The 16,358-nt window shown below is 35.4% G+C and overlaps 1 protein-coding gene across 8 annotated transcripts in view; it reads left to right on the forward strand.

The window, feature by feature from the left end:
* RAPGEF2 (Rap guanine nucleotide exchange factor 2) overlaps nt 1-16,358 on the forward strand; it is a 241,852-nt gene that overhangs the window by 20,009 nt on the left and 205,485 nt on the right. The window contains exon 1 of one of the 8 annotated variants that reach the window (XM_035698749.2): nt 13,711-13,729. The exons of the other annotated variants lie outside the window; for them this stretch is intronic. The gene's annotated coding sequence lies outside the window, so the exon portion shown is untranslated. Of the gene's footprint in view, nt 1-13,710; nt 13,730-16,358 lie in introns of those variants that run through there. 8 annotated transcript variants of the gene reach the window in all.

Consider the following 16,358-nt stretch of genomic DNA (forward strand, 5'->3'; position numbering starts at 1 on the left):
TTTTTAAGAAGGTAGTAGATGTTAAGCATATTGAATCAATTTTTCAGGAAAACGGTACTTACCTTTAAATTGGTTGCAACAAAATAACATGGAGGAAAGAGAAAAAAAACAAAACCTAACAGCTCCTCTTCACTCTTTGAAAAGTCTGATGGAAAGCATTCTGAAATTCTCATCAAGTTTGGTGCAATTTTTTAGGAAAAATGAGAAAAAAATATCTCACCCATAAAATCTGGGCCTTAAAATCTGGCTCTTTGTATATCGTATAGTTTTCTTTATACATGAAATAGGCTAAATGACTTACTATAAAATATTTACTCTTTTTTGTCCAGGGCTTTAAAAAAAAAATGCCTAATCCCTCTCCTCTCTTTCAGAGGATTAGAATAATTTCTTAGAATGTTCTTCTTAATTTATTGGATAAACATTCTCCTCCGCTGATTATGAAGATAACTGCATTAAAAATATTTACACACTTATGTACCATGGTTATCTTTCTTCCTCTGTGCTTTTAGGCTAGGTCCTAATTTCCATTTCCCTTCATTTTTACTTTTCTCCGTTGATTATAAGATCAAAGTTATAAGAAGAGACATGTTGTGGATCTATTTACTTAGGATGGTATTTTAGAGGAAGAAACCTGAGGCCTCATTTCTCTTTGTCAAGTAGAACCCATTTATATGGATGGTAATTGTCAAGAATGATACTTGTAACCACAGAGAACAATAATCTTACATTATCTTCTGGGTAAACTATGAACTGATTCTGTAAAAAGCTAACTGTGGGGTTTGGGAAGGAAAACATCAGTTTATTTTCCTTTCTTGTTCTTCTTTCCATTCCAACTGCCATCCTTCTCAGGCCTTATCAGTGTCTTGCAAGTGAAGCTTTTGATTTTCTGTCTTTTTACCCATGCTAGTAGCTCTTCATTTAATGCTCCTTTCCCACTCTCACATCTGTCCTGGTAATTTAAGGACTAATTCAGATTTTTTTTCCTCTTTCATAAAGCTTTCTCTGGTCCCTGGGGCAAGAGGCTGAATTTTTCTTTATGGGATCTTTACTATTTTTAGCTTGTGCATCTCTTTAAGGCAATTATCCTCTGGTAATTATTTCATAATTCTTAGCTATATACATCTTACCTCCTTTTTTAGACTGCAAAATTCCTTAAAGGTGAAATCTTACTGATGTTTGTATTTCCATGAGGTTTTAAAAGACCTTAGCATTTAATAAATGTTTTAATGTATGAAGTGTATGGCAGACATTCTCCTGTAATTCAGTAAGCAGTACCGATGAGGTGCAATCCAATTTGGTACAATTTTAAAATTTAACTCTTAGAAAATTATTTTTATTTCATTGTAACCTAATTTAGGCTTATGATTATTTTAAGACCATGCCCAGTTGATTCTTAGAATTGCCTGGTTAGGTGATAGTGCTTCGAATTTTACTTAGTCACCATGACTTACGTCAGCCATAGAGGCAAGTCAAAAGTAAAACCTGAATTCTAGGCATGACATGAATTTCTAAGCCCTGGACTTCACTTTGTTGCTTTGGATTAAATTTGGGTATGTAGCCATTTGCTTTCACTGGATTCTGAACTTTTTATTTATCTAGACTTTAACCTCTCTTAAGTTAGATCAATGATACTTTAAGTTACAGATTCAATCTCTTTAGGATCCAAGAAGTAAAAGAAATTGAGAGTACTAATGCCTTTGTGTGTGTGTGTGTGTGTTTGTGTACCTTTTTTGCATTGATGTCACGCTAATGCTACCACTAATTTTTGGGATTTATACTTCTAAAGAGGAAGTGTTGCTGGAAAAGAAGGACCTATGTTACAGCCCTCACTCTGTCTGACTTTGGCAACGTTCATTTGGCCTTAGTTATTACTCTGGTGTGTAAAATAGGGTACACTGTCTGCCTTATCTATTTTTCAGTGTGATTGTAAGGCTTAAATGAGTATAATATATGAGAAAGTACTTCACAGATGGAGAAGTCTATACTATGTAAGACATTACTATCACTGACGCAGCCAAAAGTATTAGTGCCAGTAGAAATTGTGAACCACTTATAAAGATAATAATAGACTAAGATCCTTTTAACATTTGGCTAGTAGCTTTTATAGAAATATGCCTCCTTTTGGTGCATGTAAGGCAGTAAAACCATGTTTTCAAATTATTTCTTTATTTGGTTGTCCAGGTTAATACTTTTCTGGATCATTTTAGAAGCATGGGCTTCATGTTGGGTTTTATAAAGAGCTTTTCTTTGTTAAAGCATTTTCTGACTTCAAAGTACCACTGTGTAAAAGCTCATCTACACCAATGTATCTCAAATAGTTTTCATCATTTTATTTTGAGCAAAAAAGCTGAACCTCAAATTCTTTACTTTCAAGAGTGCTCAAAAGTGGCAAAGTCTTTCCATGTGTGTAACGTGTGCATATGTTCTAAGGGTGTTTATCATAATGCAATTTTTAAAGTAAATCTTTGTAATTATATGTTATGAGTGGATGCAATTTTCTTTTCTTTTTTGATTATTGAGATCTATCATCATTTTGTATTTAAATTTGAATGCTGTATGAACTTAGACATATAGTTAGAAACTTGCATAATCGGAATAAGAATGTAATAGACATCTCATGACTGTTTTTGAAGAATTTGGAGAGGGATTTGAATTAGTTTCATAATATAAATGTTCAAAATTGAAAGATGCAGCAGTAAATGAATCTATATATTATTGCCTCTAATGATCTTTAAGAATTATTTTTATGATGCAGCCCTTTTGAAAGGGCCATATTCGCTGTTTCAGGTTGCCTGTCAATGTAATAATAAATAAATACTTTGACTTGTGTTGTTTGTTCTTCATTTTGTATTTAGGGAGAACATAACTCTATAGCTGAGGAAAGATATAGAAAAGCAATTGACGTTTACTGTCAGTTATGTGCTTGAAAATCGAGGTGTTTAATTTTTTTAGTTTTTTTTTTTTTTTTTTTTAAACATCAACTGAATTTAGTAGGAGATGCTGTCTTCAGTTTACCAGTGAAGAAACTAAGATACAAAGAGGCTAAGTAATTTGCTTAAGGACACATAGCTATCTGATTTCAAAGCCCATACTTTTTTTTCCCCCACTATACTATACACCCTCTACAGTGAGATTTGGTATTATCTGTATTGTTTGTTAATAAGGACTTTTACAAAATGAAATTTTGATTTGCTTAGGATTTTTAAAAAATTGTTATTCACAATACCTTGTTAGCTTATACTTTAGAGATGAGCTTCAGATTTAAAGTCTAATTTTATGATGGTTATTAGACTGGGGCTAGAAGGTCTATTTTTAAATTAGATTCAGGCACTTAGCAAATAGATCACTTTCAAAAATTTTAGCTATTATTGCTTTAACTCTACCTTTTAAGGTGCCTGTCTTATAGCATCTAATATTTATTGATTGTTAATTTTGTTATCAGACACTGTGTTAAGGATGTAAATGACTTACTGTCTTGATACCCTCTGATGCCTTCTTCCAAATATTTGGTATTGCTTTTTTTTTTTTTTTTTTAAGATTTTATTTATTTCTTTCAAGATTTCTTTCATGAGAGACAGAGAGAGAGAGGCAGAGACACAGGCAGAGGGAAAAGCAGGCTCCATGCAGAGAGCCCGACGTGGGACCCCCCCATCCTGGGTCTCCAGGACCACGCCCTGGGCCGAAGGCGGCGCTAAACCACTGGGCCACTGGGGCTGCCCTGGTTTTTGGTTCTTAGTTTGTTTTTTTGCTTGCTTATTTGTTTGTTTTTAATATTCAAGTACGCTGTTGGAGAGTTTTGCCAGTTGAAGAGAAATGTTAGTGATAAGTCTAGTTAAGAGTTCCTTGGTTTACAGAATGGGCTAGCTTGAGGCCTTTCAAGTTGTTCTATATTGAGGATAGTAACCACTTCTAATCAGCAGTAGCACAACCAGTCATCTGCTGGATTGTCAGAATCACAGAATTGGCTTGCCTTTTATTTCCATTGCTTCTGAAGTTTCAACATGGAATTACTTTGATACTTAGCCTTTCTGTATAAGACCATAGCTGGGAGCTTTGGTTTTCAGTGCTGACTAGAAAAGCCAGGGGAAAGTTTTGGGAGATCACTACCAGAGACTAGGTTTGAATGGGTTTTAGTTTTTGAAATTTAGTCTAACAATTTGAGGGTAAAACCTTCTGGACACTTCTGCTTTTCTCTACCTGGCCATGAGGACAGCTTTGGTTGTAAATGAACTAATGAACTTTGTTGTCTGGCCACACTGTTCAGAAAGGGGCTGATAGGACTAAAATTTGACCAGAATTGAGAAACATTTATTTGGGTATGCTAAGAATTGATTCATAAGCCTGTATCTTGCAGAAAGATAGTATTTATCTGAAGTTATCTAGCTCTAACACCATTTTAGGATTGTACTTCACAGTTTCAGCTACAGAATAAAGGGCAGATTGCTGGATTTGGAATGTGAAATTTCCAGGACTCTTAAGTGCTTGTGAAATCCAAAAATAATTCATCCAGATGCTCTGGTTGTGCTGAGTGTGTATCAGTGTTTAAATGATGCTTTTGAGTCCTTCATTTTCCCAGGACGTGTGTCACTTTGTGTCTGTGGCAAGAAGACCTATTTCTTTCCCTTTGGCTCTTATAAGACCTAGAAAATATCAATCCCTACTTTAGGGGTAGTGTTACCCTGGAAGAGGGTAACACTCCAGGACAGAAAGATAGAGGCTGTTCAAAGGTGTACCAAACTCTTGACTTTTTTTTAATCTAAGTTTTCTCATTTACTCCTCCTTTAAAAAAATTATACCTTTTCCTTCTACAACATCCTCTGTTCTCTATTTCTTATACTCCTTATTTTCTTCTATTTTTGTAGGATACTGGGGTCAAAAAGAAAGGTTAAGTACATAGTCTCTTATGAAGATTGCTCATTATCTTCTGGTAATTGAAAGTTAACTTGCATTGTAAGTGTACATGATAATGTTTTCTGTCTCTGGAATGTTTTTAGTGTTCCAAAAATGTTTATAATTTGTACTTAAACTAGACATTTTTAAAATTAGTGTTTTCAATATTATTTAGTTTTTTTGCATACCTCATACGTAAAAAAGTATAAAAAGGTTCACAGTGGAGAGTGTTACTTCCTTTTCTGTTCCATATCTGCCTAATTCCCAGTGCCCCAATGGTAATGAGTGATTTTAGTTGCTTATTTATTTTTCCAAAGATTTTTTTTAAAACCATATATAGACCCATGCAAAATGTATTCCCCTGCCCCTAAATTATATCTGTACATCTGTCCCCTGCTTGTTTAAATAAAAATATGATTTGGAGATCTTTCTAGAACAGTACATGAGGAGCTCCCTTGTGTGTGTGTGGAGGTGTTTGTGTAAGTGTGCTTAACTATTTCAGAGTATTCATGGTTCTGTAAAGAATATCCCTTACATTTGTGATTTGTTTTATTTCTGCTGGGCCAAAGGGTGCTTGCATTTTTTATTTTGAGAATTATTGTAGTAGTTTACACTACCTACCAACATTATATTAGTAGTTAAAAAATCAAGTTGCATTTAAAGTTGGATGGAACTTTAAAAAGTCAAGTATAATTTATACATAGTAAGATTTAACCTTTTTTAAGTGTAAAATTCAAGGAGTTTTAATGTGTACAGTCCCATCACCACCATCACCATTGCAATAAAAATAAAGGCATTTTCATCATGTTGAAAAATTCCCTTGTCCCTTCTTTGTAGTCAGGCCCCTCTGACTAGCCTTGCATCTAGTAATTATTGATCTGATTTCTATCCCTATAGCTTTGCCTTTTTCAGAATGTCCTATGCAGGGAATCATATAGTGTGCAGTCTTTTTGTATGGCTTTTTTTCATTAAGCATAATGATTTTGAGATGCTGCCATGCTGTGGCATATTTCATATGCCACATATCATAGTTTTTTTCTTTTCATTGCTGAGAAGTATTTGATTGTATGGATGTGCTAAACTTTGTCCAGTCCCCAACTGTTGGGTATTTGAGTTGCTGCCTGTTTTTGGCAATTCTCAATAAAGCTGCTGCAGATATCTGCATAGAAGAATTTATGTGGACATATATTTCAATTTTTCCTGATAAATACCTAAGTGTGGGATGGTTGGGATATAGGATAAGAGTAAGTTTAACTTTATGAGAAACTGACAAACTATTTTTCCCAAGCAGCTATATCACATTGTATTTCTATCAGCAATGCATGAAAGTTCCAGTGTCTGCGTCCTGGTCAACACTTGGAGTTGTTGGTTTTATTTATTAAGCCATCCAATGGACATGTATTGATGTCAAGTTTTCTATCTATCTATTTATATTTTTTAAAGATTTTATTTGTTTATTAGAGTGAGCACATAGGGGAGAGGGGCAAAGGGACAGGGAGAAGCAGACTTCCCACTGAGCAGAGAGCCTTCCTTGGGGCTCAGTCCCAGGACCTTGGGATCGTGACCTGAGCCGAAGGCAGATGCCGGTCTAGTTACTTTTTTAAAAACAGCTTTATTGGAGCTTTAGAAAACCTTAAAAAAGAAAAAAGCTTTCTTGAGATATAATTCACCTGCCATGCAACTCACCCATTTAAAGTGTGTAAATAATGATTTTTTTGTGTATTTTCAGATAGGTGCAGCTGTCATCGTAGTTTTAGAACATGGTCATGCCCAGATCCTGAGATCAGGATCTGAGCCGAAAGTAGATGCTCAACCGCTGAGTCACCCAGGAATCCCTGGAAGACTGTGAATTTGTTTCTTTTAAACCCTCAGTGTCGGAATTGATGATTGTAGCAATAGGAAAGTGACAAAGACATTTTTCCAATAAAATTTTCTTTGAAGAAACTGAAAAAACAACAACAACAAAAAAAAAAACAAAACAAAAAAAAACATGGTCATGACTTCAGGAAAAAAAAAATTCCTTGCACTGTTTAGCTATTACCCCTCTGTTCTCTCTCCTCCCCCCCACCTTCCTAATATGAATGGAATAATATGTGTTTTTTTGTGACTGCCTTCTTTCATTTAGCATAATGGTTTCAAGGTTTATCCATGTTGTAGTATGTATCCATACTTCCTTCATTTGTTTATATAATCAAATAATATTTCATTATATGGATATAATATATTTTGTTAATCTACTCATTAGTTCACAGACATTTGGGTTGTTTCTGCCTTGAATAGTATGCTGTAAATATTTATGTACATGTTTGTATTTCCTTAATGATTAGTGATGAGAATCTTTTCATATACTTAGTGGCCATCCACACATCTTTGGTGAAGGTTTTTGCCAATATTTTGCCCCCCACCTTTAACTTTTAATTTTGAAATAATTTTAGATTTACATAAAAGTTTGCAAAATAGTAGAGGGTTCCTATATATACCTGTCAGGTTATTCTGTTAATACTTTACAGAGCCATGGTATATTTGTCAAAACTAAAAAATTAATATTGGAACAATACTATTTACCAAACTATAAATCTTATTTGTATTTACCAGTTTTTCTTTTCTTTATTTTTTTTTTCAGTTTTTCTATAAAAGTCTTTTTCTGTTCAGGATCCAGACAAGGATACCACATTGCATTTAGCATTTTGGAGATTTAGATGGTTTTCCTTGAGTTATGGTAGTTCTTTATATATTCTCTATACAAGTCCTTTATCAGATGAATGCCACTTGTAACTTGACAAAATTCTATAAAATAATTTTTATTTGCAGCAGAATCACTACTTACTCTGTTTTAGATAAATGCAAATATGTATATTTTTAAATGCTGATTAAATTTACATAACATTAGAGGTCTGTAGTTTCCCCACTTCCATAACAAATGAATGTATTTTAAAAATTGTGAAAGAATTATATTTTCTCCAGATTTCACCATAATTTTGTAGATGTGTTCTCAGAAAAATCTTCCTTCCTTCCTTCCTTCCTTCCTTCCTTCCTTCCTTCCTTCCTTCCTTCCTTCCTTCCTTCCTTCCTTCCTTCCTCTCTCTTCTCCTTTCTTCTCTTCTCCCTCCTTCCCTTCCTTCCTGCCTGCCTTCCTTCCTCCCTCCCTCCCTTCCTTCCTTCCTTCCTTCCTTCCGAGAGTGCACACTTGAGTTGGGGGATGGCAGGAGGGGCAGAGGGAGAGAGAGAGAACCCTGAGATCATGACCTGAGCCTCGAAGTTAAGTGTCTGATGCTTAACTGCTTGAACCACCCAGGTGCCCCCCAAAATATTTTCTTATTGTTGAAATATCACCTATGTGTTGTGATTGATTTTTCTGACAAACATAGAGAAAGATTCTTTGCAAACATGAGTATGTGGCTGCATAGAAAGCCTCTGAGGGTCGAGGGGCCTTAGGAAACTTTTGCACGAGGCAGATATTTTTTATTTTTTCCTTTTACATAAAGTGAATCTCACTGTAGAATATTCGTACCTTGCATATCAATAAACATTCACTCCCATGAATCCCTGTAATAGAAATTAAGTAATTTAACAAGTGTGTCTCTCAAGGATCTACTGTGTGCCACCCACTGTTTCAGCCATTGAGGTTACAACTGTCAACAACAGAAGAACCCCTGCTTTGTATGTGGAGCTTACATTTTAGTGAGGGGAGGCACACAAGCAAGGAAATATATAGCATGTCAGATGCTGATAAGTATTATAGAAAAATATTGAGCTGAGTGAGGTCACATTTGGAAGGCTTCACTGATGAAGTGGTTTTGGAAGAAGGACTGAATGAAGCTGTGGAACCAGCTCTGTGGTAAATAGAAAACAGCAAAACTTCTTAGGTGGGATCTTGTCGTGGCATGGGAAGGAATGGAAGTTTCAGAGTTGAAGCACTGGCCAATGGAAGGTATTGATATCAGAGGATTAGCAAGGGAAGCCCTGTTGTGTAGGGACTTTGGCATTTATTCTGAGCATGTCAGGGAACCATTGGAAGGATTAGATTAGCAGTATGGTAAGATCAATTCTAAATGCTGGGTCGAGAATAGTCAGTAGAGAGAAGAGTAGAAACAGGGAGACCAGTGGGGGGGTCAAAGCAATCAGCTAATTGTGATAGCTCTGGAAAGGAGAAATAGTCACATGTTGGGTACATTATGAAGTAGAACAGATGGACAAGATAAATTGGAATTGGGTGTGAAGGAGAACTCAAGAATGACTTCATGGCTCCTGAAAGAATGGGGATGGTATTTACTGGAGAAGAGGACTTTGGGAAGATCAGGTTTGATGGAGGATGAGATGGTGGTGCTAGTGGTGGTAGTGGTCAGGAGTTCAATTTTAGAAGAAGTGGAGCTTAGGATGCTTAGTTGTGATCCAAAGAGTTGTCAGATAATTAGTTTGAAGTTTACTGGGCTAGAGATTTAAGGCTATAATGCTTTATTTATTTTTTTTATTTTTTTAAGATTTACGTATTTGAGAGAGAGAGCATGGGGGGAAGGGCAGAAGGGGAGGGAGAAGGAGAATCTCATGTTGACTCCCCACTGAGTGTGGAGCCTGACTTCGGGCTCCATTTCACAACCCTGAGATGGTGATCTGAGCTGATATTAAGAGTTGAATATTCAACTGACTAAGCCACTCAAGCGCCCCAAGGCTATAATGCTTTTTAACTCACACCTGACATCCCTCTATCATTGGAAAGCTTTATCTGATCTTAGTGACATGAGTGCCTAGCATAGTATGTACTTGATATGATGGAAATGTTTAATAAGTATTTGATGAATGGACTTGAGTGTAAATCTCAATATTTTCTCTAAAGATACATTTTATTATTATAGTCTCTGTTACTAGAAATTTATCATCCTCTCAAATGGACTTTAATAAAATGGAACTTTATTAAGTCATGAGAAGTTGGATAATCTTTCTGAAGCAATAATTTTTGGAAACATTTAGACGTTAAGTAATATGTAGACATTATCTGAGTTGGAGCTATCCACACTTCTCCCTCATTACCTCTATTTCTGACTATCATCAAAAGTGCTATCCTTGGGGCACCTGGGTGGCTCAGTCGGTCAAGCATCTGACTCTTGATTTCTGACTTAGGTCATGATTTCAGGGTCATGAGATCGAGCCCCACGTTGAGCTCCATACTGGGCTTAGAGCCTGCTTAAGATTCTCTATTTCCCTCTGCCCACCCCACAGGCCCACACCCTCACAACCCCACCCCACTTACACTCTCTCTCAAAAAAAAAAAAAAAAAAAAGTGCTATCCTTGATCCTGGGCTTCTTGTTCCTGATGGCCATTGAATTTTAAGGCTTAGACTGTGGAAGAAATTAAATTTATCTGTATCAAAGGTTATCTATATCAGAGAAAGTGAAGGTTTTGGTAGTATAACTATTTTGGCTCTGCTCAGTGGGCTTAGAGATCTATTTGAATGTATTATTTAATGTTTTGAAACATTGGCTTAACTTTACTAGATTTAAGAAACCTACTGTATTATTCTGTGCAGGCTGCCATAGCAAGATAAGATAGACTGACTAGCTTAAACATTAGGAATTTTTTTTTTTTTTCTCACAGTTCTGGAGGCTAGATGTTTGAGACCTGGATTTTGACTGCTTTGGTTTCTGGAGATAGTTGGCTTCTTGCTGTGTTCTCACATGGACTTTACCTTTGTGCAGAGAAAGAGGGCTGTCGTGTCTCTCCCTCATTTGTAAGGACGCCAATCCCTTTGGAGTAAGGCCTCTAATGACCTCATCTAACTGTAATTACCTCCTAAGGGTCCCATCTTCAGATATCACAGTGGTGGTTAGGACTTCACCATATGAATTTGGTGGGGTGGGGTGAGGATGGGGGACACAGGTATCTTGGTATAGCATCTTTAAATACCTAGGTTATTTTACAATTTCCCTTGTGTTTGAAAAAAAACAAAGAACTCATCTTTTTAGGTGTTTATACTTGAGGCATCATTCTAGAAAATGAGAGTGACTTTATGAAAAATAAATGCAGAAATAATGCACAGATTAAGTTTACTGGGAAAAGTAGTTTAAATTTCTGAAATGCTTACATTGTAGAATATTTAAATACATGTGGCTCATTATCTATAAGCACAAAGAAGAATAGTGATACTTTAAGAATGTTTTTTTTTATCCTGATGGAATTGATTTTAGTGAATTGAGAAATTATTCACTTGTAATTAACATTCAACTAATGTGCTAGGGTTCTTAAATTCTTTTCTTAAGTAGGGAAAATGTGCTCACATACAGATTTAATTGCATTATTAATTTGCTTAGCATTTTCGTGGTGTAATTGACTTTTGCACAGATTGAATTGCTAATTAGTGGAACCTTAATGAATATGGCTTAATTTTACCACATAATATGGTCTGATACATCAACCACAAGCTTTCTCTAAGGAGGTATTGGAGTAGAGGTGTCCCCATGGACATTTAACATTGGTATCTGTTTCATCCTATCCTGACACTGCTGAAAGGACCAGCAATCTGGGATAGATGGAGATATATACACATTTACATATATACAAATGGGCCTATATACACAAAATACCTAAAAGCACTGCTATGGAGTATTCTGTTCTTTTTGATAAAGAGTATGAAAGTATAGATGTCCATAAATCCAGCTAAAGTTACAAAGCCTGTATGTGATACAATTAGTTTGATTATAGTTTTCACTGCCATGTTGAATACAATTTTGTATCTTTCAGCTTTTGAAATTTTGGCAGGTATGGGGAGGAATTAAGAGTTACGTTCATACCTTAGGATGCAGGCCAAACCTTGTCAAAATTCTACTGTCTTAAAATCTCGTTGAGTGAACAGACTCTAATATACCAATAAGAATAAGGTGACTTATTGCCTTTTTGGTGAGTTAACTTCATATTTGCGAGGTAGAAAGATTCATATGAAGGAATAAAATATACGTGTTGGGGGAAAATACCCCCCCCCCCATATTTATTGTTTTTTTTTTTTTTTTTTTTTTTTTTTTAGTGATGAAGACAAGGGGATTTTGACTTAATATTTTGTTTTGAATTTGGTCAATTGAAAGGATTAGGAAATGCATTGTAATAATCTTACACCATATCTTTATCTATTTGCTACTTCACTGTTTGGAGCATAAAATAAATTCTGAGACCGCTTGAACCAAAAGGAACAGGACCAGGATACCAGTCATGTAGTTCTAGTTTAGAGTTAGTCCATACACATTGAATGGATACCCAACATAACTACCACCTGAAGGAAATTTCCAGACCATAATGAATTGATATTGTTAGGACAGAAGCATATTTAAAATTTCCGTGAAATAGAGCCTCTATCAATTTGATACATCTGGCTAGGTAGCATTTTCAATGAATGGATGAAGGTAACTTATGTTATAACAGCGTGAAATTCTAGGAGGTGCATACTTAGACATTTGAGGCACATTGTCACTTGCCAAATATTTTTTAACACATTTATGGTACACGTGGCACTGTGCTACTAGGTGCATTAGGATACTCAGATGAGTAGGACAGTGAAGGGAACTTACAGTTCAGGGAGCCAGTACTTGGCAGAGAAGTATTCATACACTTGTGGAAGTGATGAGGTGGTATGAAAGAGAGTAAAAGGAACTTTAATGTACAGGTGTGAAACGACAGACTCCCTGTTTCTTTTTTATTTTTTTTTTAAAGATTTTATTTATTTGTTCATGAGAGATACAGAGACAGAGAAAGGCAGAGACACAGGCAGAGGGAGAAGCAGGCTCCATGCAGGGAGCCCGACGTGGAACTCGATCCCGGGTCCCCAGGATCACGCCCTGGGCTGAAGGCGGTGCTGAACTGCTGCACCACCTGGGCTACCCAAACGCCCTGTTTCTGTTGGAAGAATTGTTGGTTCCTCAGCAGCCTCTTTTATATACGTTCTTCAGTGTTTGAGATTATAATTCTGCAATACTTAGGGCTTTGAGAAGAGTATCTTACACGGTGTAAAGCACACATTTTGAGCGTAGAATAATAGATTTTTTTTTTTGAATAATAGATTTTTTGAGTTACATTTCCTGTACTGTCATTGATACCCACAATATACAGAGCACTTTTAATTTTTTCTTTTGTTAAAGATTTATATATTTATTTGACAGAGAGCGCATGTATGCTCATGAGTAGAGGAGGTGAAGGGGGATAGGGACAGAGAGCATCTTACGTAGACTCCTCACTGAGCACGGAGCCTGATGCAGGACTCAATCTCAGGACCCTGAGACCATGACCTGAGCCGAAATCCAGAGTTGGAGGCTTAACTGACTGAACCACCTAGGCATCCCTTAATTTTTCTTTAAAAGCTATTTTGGTAATCTTAAATTCCATAATATAAAGATTAGAAGGATATTAAGCTCTAAATTATTCTAAAGTTATCTTATTTTTTGTAAAGTTATCTTTTGTCCAGTAAGATTTATTAAAAAGATTTCCGTTTGTTCAGTATTAACAAGTGGACAGTGAACAAAGCAGACAGATATTTGCCAGGCATAAACAATGTGATATCCTGTTGATTACATAGAAAATACCTAAGTAGATATGCTAAAAATGGATCCCTCAGATTTTTAGTTTTGTCACACCAGGGGTGGGGTCACTAAATGGGAAGACTGAAATCCAATAAACAGGAAATGCGTGCTGAGAGACAGATTTTGGAGGCCCATGCCCTGAGAATTTCAGTGGAATATTTCACCATTATGAAGTACCTTTTTAAGAATGTTCAGTGTTATGGAGTGCCAGGTGATCTTTTTTCTCATCATTATAGTACTATGGATGACAAATGATCTCTACTAGGATTGCAAGTTGCAGGTTAAATTTAATTTAATCTGAAATTTAATTCATTTCTGTTTTCACAGGCTAATGCATTGTGTTTAGTCTCATTTTTTTTAGTACTTTATATATTATAAGGAGATTTTTTCACTTAGGTAGAGATAATTTTTGGTATACTTTAGAATGGTTAGTTGAGTTTTGTATTGCTAAGTATAGCCACATATATTTTTATATTTATACATATATATTCAAGAAAGTTGGGAAAATGTCAACTGTAATATTTAAAAAGCAGTTTTCCCTCCTGGAACTCCAGCAGGTAAACAGCAGACAAACCTGAACTTTTCTCTTTCAAAGCAGTTGTTTTTGGGGGCGCCTGAGTGGCTCAGTCAGTTAAGCATCTGATTTGGTTTTGGCTCAGGTCATGATCTCAAGGTCCTGACATTGAGCCCTGTGTTGGGCTCTGTGCTCAGTAGGGGGTCTGCTTACGACTCTCTCTCTCTTCCTCTCTGCCCTTCTCTCCATCTCTTTCTCTCAAATCAATCAATCTTTAAAAAAAAAAAAAAAAAAGACAGTTTTTGGGGAAGGTATATATTAATTCCAGTGGTGTTAACAATTTCTTAAAATGCTTTTGGGATGTTTCTTTTGTATTTGCCAAATATTAGATTGTAAGGTGACAGCTTTAAGTGTTAAAAAATATCAGAGAATTCAGAATTTACTGTGAGCTGAGGAAATGGAGAACTGGATAATCAACATAGTGTTGTGGAAGGCTCTTCTACTTATGAGGGTGGAGATCAAATGAAAGAAGGATCTCACTGATAATTCTCTAGTAGACAAAGTAGAAAACAAAATTAATGTCATTTAAGTGGATGGGGGCTGAGATGAGAGAATTTCACATTGATAATGCCAATTTTATGTGTAATGGAAGATCTTACATGCAGTGATGTTGAATATGTTTTGTGCCTCAAATTTCTTTCTAGAAATAGCCTTTTTAATTATAAAACTGCAAACACTATAAAGATTTATCTAAAACAATATAAGTAAAGGTAGGTCTCTTGTGTATCACCATCCCAAAATCTCTAATAAGTTTTTATATAATATACTTGGGAAAAAAGTTTTTTGCTCTTACAACATATGTAAACAATATATGCAAATGGAATCACTCTACATACAGTTCTTACCTTTGCCTTTACATAGGGTTTTTGTGAGATGGCCCCAAGATCAGCCTTGTTCTGCTCACAGATTGTATAGCATTCCCCTGGATGCATCATGATTTATCTCCACAGTCCCCCAAGGGTGAATATTTAGGGTGTTTCCAGATTCCATGTCCCCTGACAAATAGTGTTGTGGTGAATATCATTGTACTTGTGTGTATGTGTGTTTGTGGAACAGATTAAAAAGATTCTTGGTAGTGGAGTTACTAAATCTAAGTATACGTAGAATTAACATTTTTTTTTATTTTTTTTTTAGAATTAACATTTTGATACATATTTCCAAATGACTCATTGAAAAAAACTGTACTGATTTATATTCCCACCAACAGTGTATAAAAACCTATGCCAATGATGGATTTTCATTAAACTTTTCCAATTTTGCCAATCTGAGATGTGAAAACTTGTATCACAGTTTTCATAACATTTTTTTTAATTTTAAGTGAGGTTAAACATTTTTATGTTTAGTGGCTAATGTTGAAGGCATTCTTAGACAGTTTTACCTATATGTCAATGAGAAATGCTTTATTTTAATTGGAGACTAGCTCAACCAACAATAGGATCCTGAAAACCTAACTCCTGTATGACATAGGGAAAGTGTTCATCTCAGTGTGTCAGTGTTTGGGGCATGTATGCAGAACAGAAGACATAAAGAATTGCCTGTACTTTCTTAGTGTGTATGACCAAACATTTTTCCCATGTTGTGTACGTCTAAGATTATAGGTATAACAGTTTTATTCTTTTTAGCAAAGAACATTCTAAAGAACAATTGGAAAAATAAGAATTTGTTTGGATATTTATTTTTCCTTTTTGATTTTGAAAGCAAAAAGAGATAACTTAATGACACTCAGAACATAAAAATTTTATGTTTTTTCCTTTTTGTTATAATTAAAAGTTAATGGATTTATAGTTTTGGAAGATGAGAAACATTATTTCTAATATATAGTGAATCCCGATTGATTTCTGACAGAACCAGTAAACAATTTATTTGTAGTATTTTAAAGTAAATTATAGGATGGAAAAATCCTGGTACATTGGCAAGTAGATGGGACCAGATGATCAGATATTTCATTTCTACATCTACGTTTCATGAGTCAGTTTCACACAACAGCTGCTATGGAGGAAGGGTTGATTTACCAGAATACTTCATGGTTTAATAAAAAACAAAAAACAAAAAAACAAAAAAAACACCCCCCCAAACAATGAAAACACAACAACAAAAAACTCCTACCTACCCAAATCGATAAAAAAATAATACAAGATGCAAGTTTGTATTTATATTTACATGCAAGTGTAAACTGAGCAAGTTATTGCTAATAAAAAAAGATCACTTAAAACATACAGTTCTAAAAAGGGCCCTTTTTGGACAGCCCCAGTGGCTCAGTGGTTTAGCACCACCTTCAGCCCAGGACGTGATCCTGGAGTCCTGGGATCGAGTCCCACATCAGGCTCCCCGCATG

Source organism: Canis lupus, chromosome 15, assembly GCF_003254725.2.
Source record: "Canis lupus dingo isolate Sandy chromosome 15, ASM325472v2, whole genome shotgun sequence".
Classification (NCBI taxonomy): domain Eukaryota; kingdom Metazoa; phylum Chordata; class Mammalia; order Carnivora; family Canidae; genus Canis; species Canis lupus.